This window comes from Hemiscyllium ocellatum, chromosome 30 (assembly GCF_020745735.1).
Source record: "Hemiscyllium ocellatum isolate sHemOce1 chromosome 30, sHemOce1.pat.X.cur, whole genome shotgun sequence".
Classification (NCBI taxonomy): domain Eukaryota; kingdom Metazoa; phylum Chordata; class Chondrichthyes; order Orectolobiformes; family Hemiscylliidae; genus Hemiscyllium; species Hemiscyllium ocellatum.
The window spans coordinates 11874112-11885789 of record NC_083430.1 but is presented as its reverse complement, the minus strand read 5'-3'; positions in this window follow the sequence as shown (position 1 = coordinate 11885789).

Genomic DNA, 11678 nt, shown 5'->3' with positions numbered 1-11678 from the left:
GAGTGCCATGCCTACAGAGAACAGCCAGGGAATTCCTAGAGGCATGGCATTCATCCACAGATTCAATCAATAAGCTCATCGACCTGGATCCAATATACCGACCACTGCAGCGGACAGCTGGAACTGACAACCGGAAGCGGCAGATTCAAACCACTACAAATGCCGGAGGAAAGATCACAGAAGCACTTCACAGGAGGCTCCCAAGCACTGAGGATGTCACCTAGACAGGGGACGAAACGTCTGCAACACAAATTCCAGGCTCGGCGAACAGAACCACAACAACGAGCACCCGAGCTACAAATCTTCTCACAAACTTTGATTAGATAGGGTAGACAGTGAAAGTCTTTTTCCTAGGATGATGACGTCAGCTTGTATGAGGGGGTATAACTACAAATTGAGGGGTGATAGATTTAAGACAGATGTCTTAAATCTTAAAGCAGATTCTTTACTCAGAGAGTGGTAAGGGCATGGAATGCCCTGCCTGCCAATGTAGTTAATTCAGCCCCATTAGGGAGATTTAAACAATCCTTGGATTAGCACATGGATGATGATGAGTTAGTGGCGGGAGATGAGCTTAGGTAAGTTCACAGCTCGGCGCAACATTGAGGGCCAAAGGGCCTGTTCTGCGCTGTATTGTTCTATGTTCTAACAGAAATAGAACATTGTGACCAGCAGAAAGAGGGACAGCAGAGAGGCACAGCTTATAGGTGGCACTGCCCCTCTCATGGTTTATAGGCAGCGTCCGCATTTCCTGGGCATGTTTCATCAGCCCCTAGGGAAATTCGGGTTCTATATCAGATGGTGCCTCCTGGATCTGCTTACTGTTGGGCAAACATTATCAATGGTTCTCAACATTACTGGCACCTATCCAGTGTATTGCCGCCGCAACATACTGGGCCTCAGCCACAAGATGGCGGCAGAGTAGGACACTACAGCCAGCGCTCTCTGCTCCATTCCTTCATACTTTTCTTTCTTTTGTGGCCAACATGGTGGCTTTTTTCCCCTTTTTTTCTCGAGTGTTTTCTTAATCTTAGAACATTTTAAACTTATTTGGAGGGGAATAGAGGAGGCGAGAATCAGACCAGAGCTACACAAGAGGTGAGTCCCAGACAGAAGGCTCTCGTGGGAAGGGGAGTCCCGGACTGTAGGGATGTCACAGGGAGGGGAGTCCCGGACTGTAGGGATGTCACAGGGAGGGGAGTCCTGGATAGGAGGCTGTCAAGGGGAGGAAACACCCTTGCAAACTGGAAGCAAGGCCTCGGGTTTTGAAGCTTGGCATAGTCTGGAGACTAGGCCTGAGGAGGTCTCGGTGCTGGCAAGGACAGGAGTGGACTAACTGTGAATTAAGTACTTTTTTTTCTTTTTATTCTCATGCTCAACTTTTACTTGTCATTCTTTCAATTCTGTACCAAATACATAAGTATCAGTACCTAAGATGATTCCATAAACAGCGACATTGCAAACTTTTCACTGCACTCACTGAAGTGCACTTGACAATAAAGTTAATTCATTCATTCATTCATTTTTATGTGAAGGATTCCCGGTCACCAGCCCATGGATACCCCACACCAGTGTCTGAAGACTTGTTTACCAGGACCAGCTATTATGTTAGATTCACCTGGGATAACATCAGTTGGAATGAGTCAGTGCTCAGGTTTTTGGTTTTAGTTAACTTCCCAGATACACAAGGTATCATTGACAGAAAACATTGTTGCAAACAGGACATGCCCAGACCACTCAGGAGTATTCATAAACCTACAGGGGCTTTCACTGCAGCAATGTGTTGCAGATGTGCACACACAAAGGTGTACTCCAGTAAATGCCCCCACACAGCTGCATTGCTGCTTTTGACTCGGTCCTTGATATTTTCAGACCTGTAAGCGCATGTAAGGGTGGCTGCATGAAAGTAAGGGATACACACCTTAAAGTTTACTCATGACATCCATTAGAGAACTGGCTAATGATGCTCAGAAGCTTAACAATGACTGCTGTCATAAGGGGGAGGATAGAGGTTATTTACCATTAGGATCTAGCCAGCAGAGATTGCAGAGTTTTCTGTACATTAACAGAAACCAGTTGATGACATGCTTGTAAGTTAAGTATACATCACAATAATTACCTGTAGTTGCAAGGTCTCATTTCCATGTGATCACTGACATCAGTACAGTTGTTGGTGTTCCCCTCTCCCAGACATTAACCTTTTCACAGTCCTTTGGATTCTTATACTTTATCTCCACTACCTTTGACATGAAAATGCTGTTGATTGTCTGAAAGCCCCATCTGGTTCATAAATGTCCTTTAGGGAAGGAAATCTGCATTGTTATCTGACCAGGGTTAAATGTGATTCCAGACCCACAGAAATGTGGCTGACACTTTACTGCTCTGTGGGCAGTTAGGGATTGGCAATAAATTTCCCAGCCAGCAATGCTCACATCAAATGAATAAAAAAACCTTTACCAGTGCTGACCCCAGAATCCGAACGCCCTATTGTTCGAACTAATTGGAATCCGAACAATTATTTTGAAAAAAGTTTGCCCTTAAATCCGAACACATTTTCAGAATCTGAATACCACATACTGTTCAGGTCGCACATTGTTTATTCAATTCGTCCCGGGAAGTAGTCGTGAAAACATCTCTCGTGTGCCCATCACTACTTTACCTCGTGTTTTCACCTTGTTTTGTGCTGGGTTTTTTAAGTTATCACCCTTGTGCATTCACCATGGCACCCAAGAAGAGCAGCGAAACAAATAAGAGTAAGAGGAAGTCCTTGAGAATTGAGTTAAAGAAAGAACTTATCGCTAAGCATGAGAGCAGTACACGTGTGTCTGATCTCGCTGCCATGTTTGAGATGCCGAAATCGACCGTGTGTACGATTCTGAAAAATAAAGAAGTGAGTCCATGGGCTTGGAGATGAGCTGAAGAGGATGTGGAGGAGTTAGTGGAGGATCACAAGAATGACCTCACCACAGAAGGACTTCAGCACCTCCACACGATGCAGCAAGAAGAAGTGGCAGAGGAAATTTCTTCAGAGGAGTAAGAGGGAGCTAGTGGGAACATTCCCAGTGCTGATCTTAAGGAACTGTGCTTCCTGTGGTCTAAAACACAGGTCACTGTTGAAAAGTGGCATCCTAACAAGGCAGTGGTCAACAGGAGCATAAACATGTTCAATGACAACGTGATTGACCGCTTCAGAAAAATTCAGACAAGTCACCAACACCAGACAACTGTGGAAAGGTGGTTCTCTAAAGAAAGCCAGTCCAGTGAGCCCCAGCCCTCTACAAGTGGCCTTAGTGTTACAAGAGTGAAGAGACAAAGAGAGCATACAGCAGTAACACAGTGACCTGATGTTATTATGGAAGGTGACTCACCTTCCAAGCACAGTGGCACAGTGGTTAGCACTGCTGCCTCACAGCTCCAGGGTTCCAAGTTCAATTCTAGCCTTGGATGATCGTCTGTGTGGAGTTTGCATATTCCCCTCGTGTCCGCGTGGGTGTGCTCCGGGTTTCCTCCCACGGTGAATTGGTCATGACAAATTGCCCGTAGTGTTAGGTGCATTAGTCAGAGGGAAATGAGACAGGGTGGGTTACTCTTCAGAGAGTCATGTTGACTTGTTGGGCCGAAGGGCCTGTTTCCATACTGTAGGGAATCTAATCTAAACCCTCTCCCTCCTTCCTCCTCTCCAGCTTCCACATGCACCATTAGCACTCCTCACTAACGTAAATGAAGTTATTTTCATGTTAATACATTTATTTCTTGTTTTTATTATTATTACTTGATATTTAGGTCATTTACTCATCTTATTTTACCTTAACCAGGTGTATTTGCAGTTAAAAGTGTCTTGAAAATTTTGTTTTTGGGTCCAGAAACGAATTAATTCACTTTCCATTTCTTATGGAGAAAATAGTTTCGGAATCCTAACTTTTCGCAATCCGAACAGCCTCCTGGAAGGAATTAATGTCAGATTCTGAGGCCCCACTGTATTTAGTTTCTCCTGAATGGCATAACAAACAGAGCAAAAGATGTTTTTTCTCTTATACCATTACTGTTTTGAGGAACTTACTGTGCATGCAATGGTTACCATATTTGTTACTTTGAAACAATGAGTTTTAAGCAAGGTATTCAAAAGTTTGGAATGATTTGGAACTTTTCAGCAAGGCTGAGGTGCTCAAATGCCCTATAAAACTGCTAGATTGTGTTTATTTTGCTGCATGTTGCATTCAGTATCCACACATCCTTCAGGCTTTTGCTTGAGTTTTTTCTCTATATAAAACGTGAACGCACAGGCCCCAATTTCCCATGTGCAATCAAAATTCTTCATTTATCTTCTGAAAGAGATGCCTCGGATAAGAATTTGAACATTATATAAATTTTAACAAAAGAACTGCCGTTTGAATAGCTCCCTTGTGAAATTAAGGAATTTTATTACAAATGCAAAGTAAACAAACAGCTTACTTTCAAAATGCTCCATTGTTCTGATGAATTTTCTTTCGCCTGACACCCAGGATTCAGCAGCAAGTTTCTCATTAAAGGGACATTAATCTTTTGGTTTCAAGGGCTCTGCATACAAGTTAAGGCAGTGCACACAGCTGCAATGGAATAGCAATGAATTAGCAGAACTGAGAACACTTCTTGTGTATGGTGTAAAACACCCAGCTCATCAGTAGGATCAACTACAATGGCAATCTGTGTGGTCAAGTCCCTGTCAGCCTTGTCACTTCAGACATTATCCTTTCATGAAGGGAAATCAAAGCTGATGGCTTTCCATCAGACTTATGACATCATTTGACCATTAGCTAATTAAACCTCAATTCCCCATTGTATATTCTTAAAACCTCTAGCGTCTACGGTTTATTTCATTTACAGAGGGGCAAAAACACTACAGACTCAAATAACATTCTTCAGTTAGAAGTAGCAATGGAGAGAGCATGGGATTGTAAACTTAACTCATGCTAATACAGAGCACAGATTTTGCAAATAGTCTTTTTCAACATTGGGTCCAATTTTCAACTCTCTAATGTCATGAATACTGAAGCCAATTATAGCTACTCAATGGAAGAATAGTTCTTCCTATTCTGCATGGCACATATTAACTTGGTGAAGTAATACCTGTCCTGTTGATGGAAGAATTCATCCCTTAGTGCATCAATAAGTCAAATATACATAAAATGTTACTTGACACTTGATGAAAGGTGGAAGGTAGAATCAGAGAAAAGTAATCAGATTATTGACCGGAAAAGCAGCCAAGTTACCAAACAGTTGACCCAAACATAGAATCATTGAGATGTACACCATGGAAACAGAACCTTTGGTCCAACTCACCCATGTCCAACAGATATCCTAAATTAATCTAGTGCCATTTTCCATCATTTGGCCAATATCCCTCCAAACCCTTCCTATTCAAATACTCATCCAGATGTCTTTTAAATGCTGTAATTGTACCCAGCCTCCACCACTTCCTCTGGCACTCATTCCATGCACACACTACTCTCTGCGTGAAAAAATTTAGATTGGATTAGTTTCCCTACAGTGTAGTAGCAGGCCATTCGGCTCATCAAGTTCACACTGACTCTCTGGAGAGTAACCGATCTCGATTCACTTCCCTCTGACTAATGCACCTAAGACAATGGGCAATTTAGCATGGCCAATTCACCTAACCTGAACATCTTTGGACTGTGGGAGGAAACCGGAGCACCCAGAGAAAACCCACGCAGACATGGGGAGATTGTGCAAACTCTACACAGTCACCCAAGGCTGGAATTGAGCCCAAGTCCCTGGCATATGAGGCAACAGTGCTAACCACTGAGCCATCGTGCTGCCCTTAAGTCCCTTTTAAATCTTTCTCCTCTCACCTTAAGCCTATACCTAATTTTGGACTCCCCTATCCTGGAGAAAAATCTTGGCAATTCGCCCTATCCATGCCCCTCATGATTTTATAAACCTCCATAAGGTCACCCCTCAACCTATATAGGTGGTTTAACATAACATGTGCCAATTCACAGAGGCTGCTTGCAGTCCTAGCTATAAAGATGATTTGGAGATGCCGGTGTTGGACTGGGGTGTACAAAGTTAAAAATCACACAACACCAGGTTATAGTCCAACAGGTTTAATTGGAAGCACTAGCTTTTGGAGCGCTGCTCTTTCATCAGGTGGTTGTGGAGTAAAAGATCATAAGATACAGAATTTATAGCAAAACTTTACAGTGTGATGCAACTGAAATTATATATTGTAAAAGACCTGGATTGTTTGTTAAGTCTTTCATCTTTTGGAATGACCATGTTGGTTTCAGTTCTTTCATTTGTAAATCCAAGAACTTTTTAAAAAGTTACATTCTCAAATGAACTTTAACAATAGGTGCCATTTCAGCTCAGATAATGCATTGAAGGTGTGAGCTTAAAGTCTGTCTGTCTGTGCCCCAATATTCAGACTGATTCTATTTCTTAAAAAAAAGGATTTACAGAACCTTACATGGATTTGTGCAATTTTTGAGCAAAATCAATTGTAATTCTGCAGTACAAATTCATCCCACAAACTTCTTTGTGGGTGTGTGTGGACGGGAGGGGGTGGGGTGAATGTATGTGTATTTGTGTGAGTGTAAAGGGGTATAAGTCTGTGAGAGGGTGCGTATGTGGATGTGTGTGTGGGGGATGTGTATGTGTGACCATATGAGAGAGGTTGGGTTGTGTACGAGAGAGTGTGTGTGTGTGTGTGTGTGTGTGTGTGTGTGGTGCAGTGGGGTCACCTGTAGCATGACATGAACCCAATTATGTTGTTGCCTGTTCCAAAGTCCGCCTTGGAGAATGGTCACCTGAAGGTCCGAGGCTGAATGTCCCAGACCGCTGAAGTGTTCCCCAACTGGAAGGCAACACTCCTGGCTGTAAAACTTCTGGTGTAGCCTCAATTGTTTATTAAGATTATCCCAGGCAGCGTCACCAGCAGAGTTCAAAAGCTGAGTTAACCACTCCCGCTGAACAGATTTATCAAGCAGAAAGTGAGACTGGCGGCACTTTGCCACAAACTATACTTCATTGTTGATCCTTGCGAGATTGGCTGATTCACATGTCTCTTAATTTTTTTGAAATGGGATCTGGGCATCACTGACAAGACCAGCATTAACTGTTTAATTGCCCTTGAACTGAGGCTTGTGAGGCTGTTTCACAAGGCATTTACAGTCACCCACATTGCCATAGATTTGGAGTTATATGTAGGCCAGAATAGTTAAGCATGGAAGATTTCCTTCACTAAAGAACATCAGTGAACCGACCAGGTTTTAACTGGAAGGGATAGGGCTTACTGAATACACAGATAAGCCTTTTGAAATGACCCTCTGATAATTAGAGGAGATCTAGGATAGCAATGCCTACTGAAATATCATTATGTGCATTTTGTTAATAAATAAGATATGAAGAGACTCCTTGAGCTCTGGTCTGAGCTTATCTGAAGAGATTAAGTCAAACTAAAAGATGCTTCAGCTGTTGCAAACACCATTCTAGAGTAGATGGCCTGTACAGGAGACAGGATGAGCAAAGAGCACAAAGCCAGAATGTGACTCATGGATTCATCACCAGAACTTTCCAAAACGCACCGAGACTCTGGTGATGAGAAAGGCACTACCTGTCAGATCCTTCATGTACACCCGGTCCGTCTGTGCCACCACTTACTGTCCTTGAAGCAGCTGCAGGGAGATTGAGACCATCACACATCTCCTGCTGGAATGTCACTTTGCAAAGGAAGTCTGGAGAAAAATGCATTGGTTTTTATTAGAGTTCATCCTGAGCAGTTTTGTAACGCAGGACTCTGTGTTCTACAGTCTGTATCGTGGGACACACACCTGGAAGACCATAAGCTCAGTAAACGACACTCTTTGAACTGTCTGAAACTTGTTGGTGTTCCAGGAGCAAGGAGTTGACCCTGGACACGTGTTGCAGACTGACACATTCCATGGTCCAGCATTAGGTAATGAAAGCTTGAAGCAGCTGCTGCTAAGGCACAACAGAATAAGATCACAGTCTGAGGTCTTCCTGCTGAAGTGAATGGGGTCTGTTCCTACTGTCTCAAATATATGTAAATGTCAGTGTTGTATGTATAAGAGAGGTCTTTGTTTTTTTGGATAGAGTCAAAGTCTAATGTTTGCTTCTTTATTTGAAATAATACTATACAGAACCAAATTGCGTTTAAGTTAATGCATATACACAAAGAGTGGGGAAAGACCACTGTCTAAGGTCTTTCTGCTGAAGGGAAGAGGGGGTCCATTCAGCTATCGGACCCTCCTAGTTTACTTGATATGCAACTGGACAGATCCAAACTGCATTTGTGACTATATATATGAGATTTTTTTATGAATAATGTATATTTTTGAAATTTCAAAAAATGGAATTCATGGAAATTCTGAGGCTCATTCAGAGCCCATACTTTGCTAGGCCAAAATGTCCATGCTGCCCTGCAACAAGCCTCCCAAAGTTGGGATAAAGGCTGAAGATGCCATTTTGAAGCACGGCCATTGTGGTGAATGACGGTAACACAAGGTGACAGGATGGCCCAACTGTGGCTGAAATGGTCACATTCAGTCATTTTGTCATTCAAGGCCACTCTTTAAAGGCAAATCAAATAAATCAACCCCACAATGCTGGAGAATGACACGAAGAAGAACACAGAGATCACTCATTTTCTTGGTCAAGTGTAAACCAATGACCCTACAGTGGAAGTTGGCAATCTGGGATGGGACTTTCAGCAAGCCACCTTACAAGTTAAGAATTTTGATGCTCAATTTTGTCTTGACCTAGGTGCAACCATTACTGTTCGGGCTAACATCTTTCATCTAACATTTCTCGTCTTTCATTATCAAGCATCAGGCTCCAGGGTTTTGAAGGAAGAGCCCTCCCAGTTACCAGTCAGTTTGTAAAGTGGTAATGTTATTAATGAAGCTGTTTACATCTTGCAGAATCAGAACAGATCATTTTGGAGTTGCAAGGTTTGTGCACAACTAACACTTCTCCAGCTGACACAAGACACCACGTGCCAATTTTCACAACCACTTTCTATCTTCAGAGAAACCATCTCTCCACTTTAAATCAACGTACAAAATCTATGGATAGATGGACAACACTTTGTCAAAATTTAGTCTGACTTTTCCAAAAACTGGAGCTTCATTCCAAGGTGATTGGATGATCTTGTGTCAAGACATGCCTCACCTTTCCTAAGAATTTGGTGAGCTCGGGATGCTCTTCATTCCACCAAACTTGAAAGAGGATAATATTTCTTGACAAATTCTGAGCCAGGATACACATCTAGAAGATGAAACAGAGAACATGCCACTACCAGACCCAGTTTCAACATTTGAAGAAGAAAGTTCTGTGATACCTGCATCTCCAAACAGTGAATCAAATATACACAAGGACTCTGCCCCCACAGCTCTCTGTGCCAAAGAGTTCCAAACTCTCACAACCTTCTAAGATTCAGAGTCATAAAGTCACGCAGCACAGAAATAGACCCTTCGTTCCAACCAGTCCATGTTGACCACAATGACAAACTAAGTCTCACCTTCTGTGTTTAGCCCACATTGCTCCAAACATTTCTTATTCATGGACTTATTCAAACATCTTTTAAACATTGCAACTGTACCCGCATTCAACACTTCTTTAGGAAGTTCATTCCTTATAGGAACACACTGTTTAAAAAATTGCCGGATGTCTTTTTAAAATCTTTCCCCTTTCACCTTAAAAATATACCCCTTAGTCTTGAAAGCCTCCTTAGTCCCTAGGGAAAAGACACCTGCCATTCATCTTATCTATGTTCCTCATGATTTTATAAGCTCTCTATCTATAAACTCCCACTTCCAGTGAGAAAAAAGGTCCCAGCCTAGCCAGCCTCTCCTTAAAACTCAAACCCTCTATTCTCAGCAACATTCTGAACACTTTCCAGTTCAATCATATAATGTAATACGTGCGTAAGATAAAAAAGAAAGTTGAGTTTTTCTGGCAACTTCTGTTTTTGTTTAGGTACTTAAGTAATAATGACAGCAATGGCACAAAGAATACAACTGCAAGAATACGTTTACCATAAATCTTCCTGCATTTTTATCATTAAATGCAACAAAGAAATTCATTTAAAACTGTTCTTTTGCAATGATTGATGCTGTGCGTGTGCATAATTGCAAGCTGCTAGCTTTAAGGTTGACAGAAGATCCACCATAATCAAGAGCTATTAACTCATTGGCTGCAGTTGGCACAAAGACTGGAACAGATGGCATAAAGGGTACAAATAATATGGCTGGCATAGGGGATGGTTGGAGAGTGAATTTAGCTGCTTTGGCAAAGTGCGTGATTGGTAGGTAGGATGGTGAAATAATATGGCTCCCTGTGTTTCAGAAAGCAGGCAATAATATCAGTCTCGAATCAGTGATCAGCATTTCCACTGGGGAGAAAGCTGCTGGTTCAAGTCTCACCGAAGAGACTCAAATCTAGGCTCTCAGTACAATGCAGTACTGAGAGATTGCTGAATTGTCAGAATGGGAATCTTTGGAATGTAATGTCAAACCGTCTCTGTCATCGAGTCATACAACACAGAATCAGACCCTTTGGTCCAACCAGTCCTTGCCATCCATAATCCCTGTAAATCCCCATGTTACTATTTTGGCCAGCATCAGGGAAATTACTGTAGCATCCTGGCTAACATGCATCTCTCAACCAACACCTAAAACAGGCGATCTGCTCAACCATCACATTGCGGTTTGAGGCATCTAGATATTTTCAAATTGGCAGCTGCATTTCCAACATTACAATAGTAATTAGACCATAGATGTCCTTTGTTGGCCCTCAGATGCTGTGGGCAGAACTGAGGTTGAGAAAGAGGCTGCATGAATGTGAATCTTCTCTTCCTATAAAAAAGGAAATCTTTTAAGAACTGGAGTCAAGTGCACAGTAAAGACTGTCACTTAAGCGAATACAGTCTGAAATATTTGATGGGATAAATGATATCATTACAGTTCTTTGCATTTTATTTTTTTTGCGATGATAGGCTTGTTTTTGTTTAGAGTTCTGAGGAAGGACTCTTGACCCAAAACGTTAACTCTGATTTCTCTCCACAGATGCTGCCTGACCTGTTGAGACCTTTTCCAACAATTTCTGTTTTTGTTTCTCATTTACAGCATCCACAGCATCTTTCAGTTTTTGTGTTTTTGCTTAAATTTGTTATCAGAGGATTGGGGTTGGATTCCCCTGAGGGGAAGCATGGCAAATAGGGTTTGGAATTTGTTTGATAGTTCTTTCTGAAAACAAAGAGCCTGCATAAGCACGATGGGCCCCATGGCCTCTTGCTGTGCCGTACAGTGTACCTCTATGATGTATGAGGTTTATTGTAAGGAAAGCAGGTGCTTCTATTATCCACCTCACCCCATCATCGCCAGGTTAGCTCAGTATGTCAGACCAGAATGAGACTATCACTCCCAGCTTCATGGAAAACAGGTCATTTCTGCAGAGTGAGGAGAAGGCCTACAAGGCCCTGAAAATGACAGATTCTAATTATCTATAACTAGCTTCTTTGTCTTGCAGCTTCTATCCTTGTATCAGTTCATCACACCTTCCCTTGACCTTAACACAGACCTTCCCTCGGTTTATTCCTCCCCTCTTTCATTTTCCTTCCTCAAAACTATTAAACCTCAACCATCATCCTAGTTTGTTGA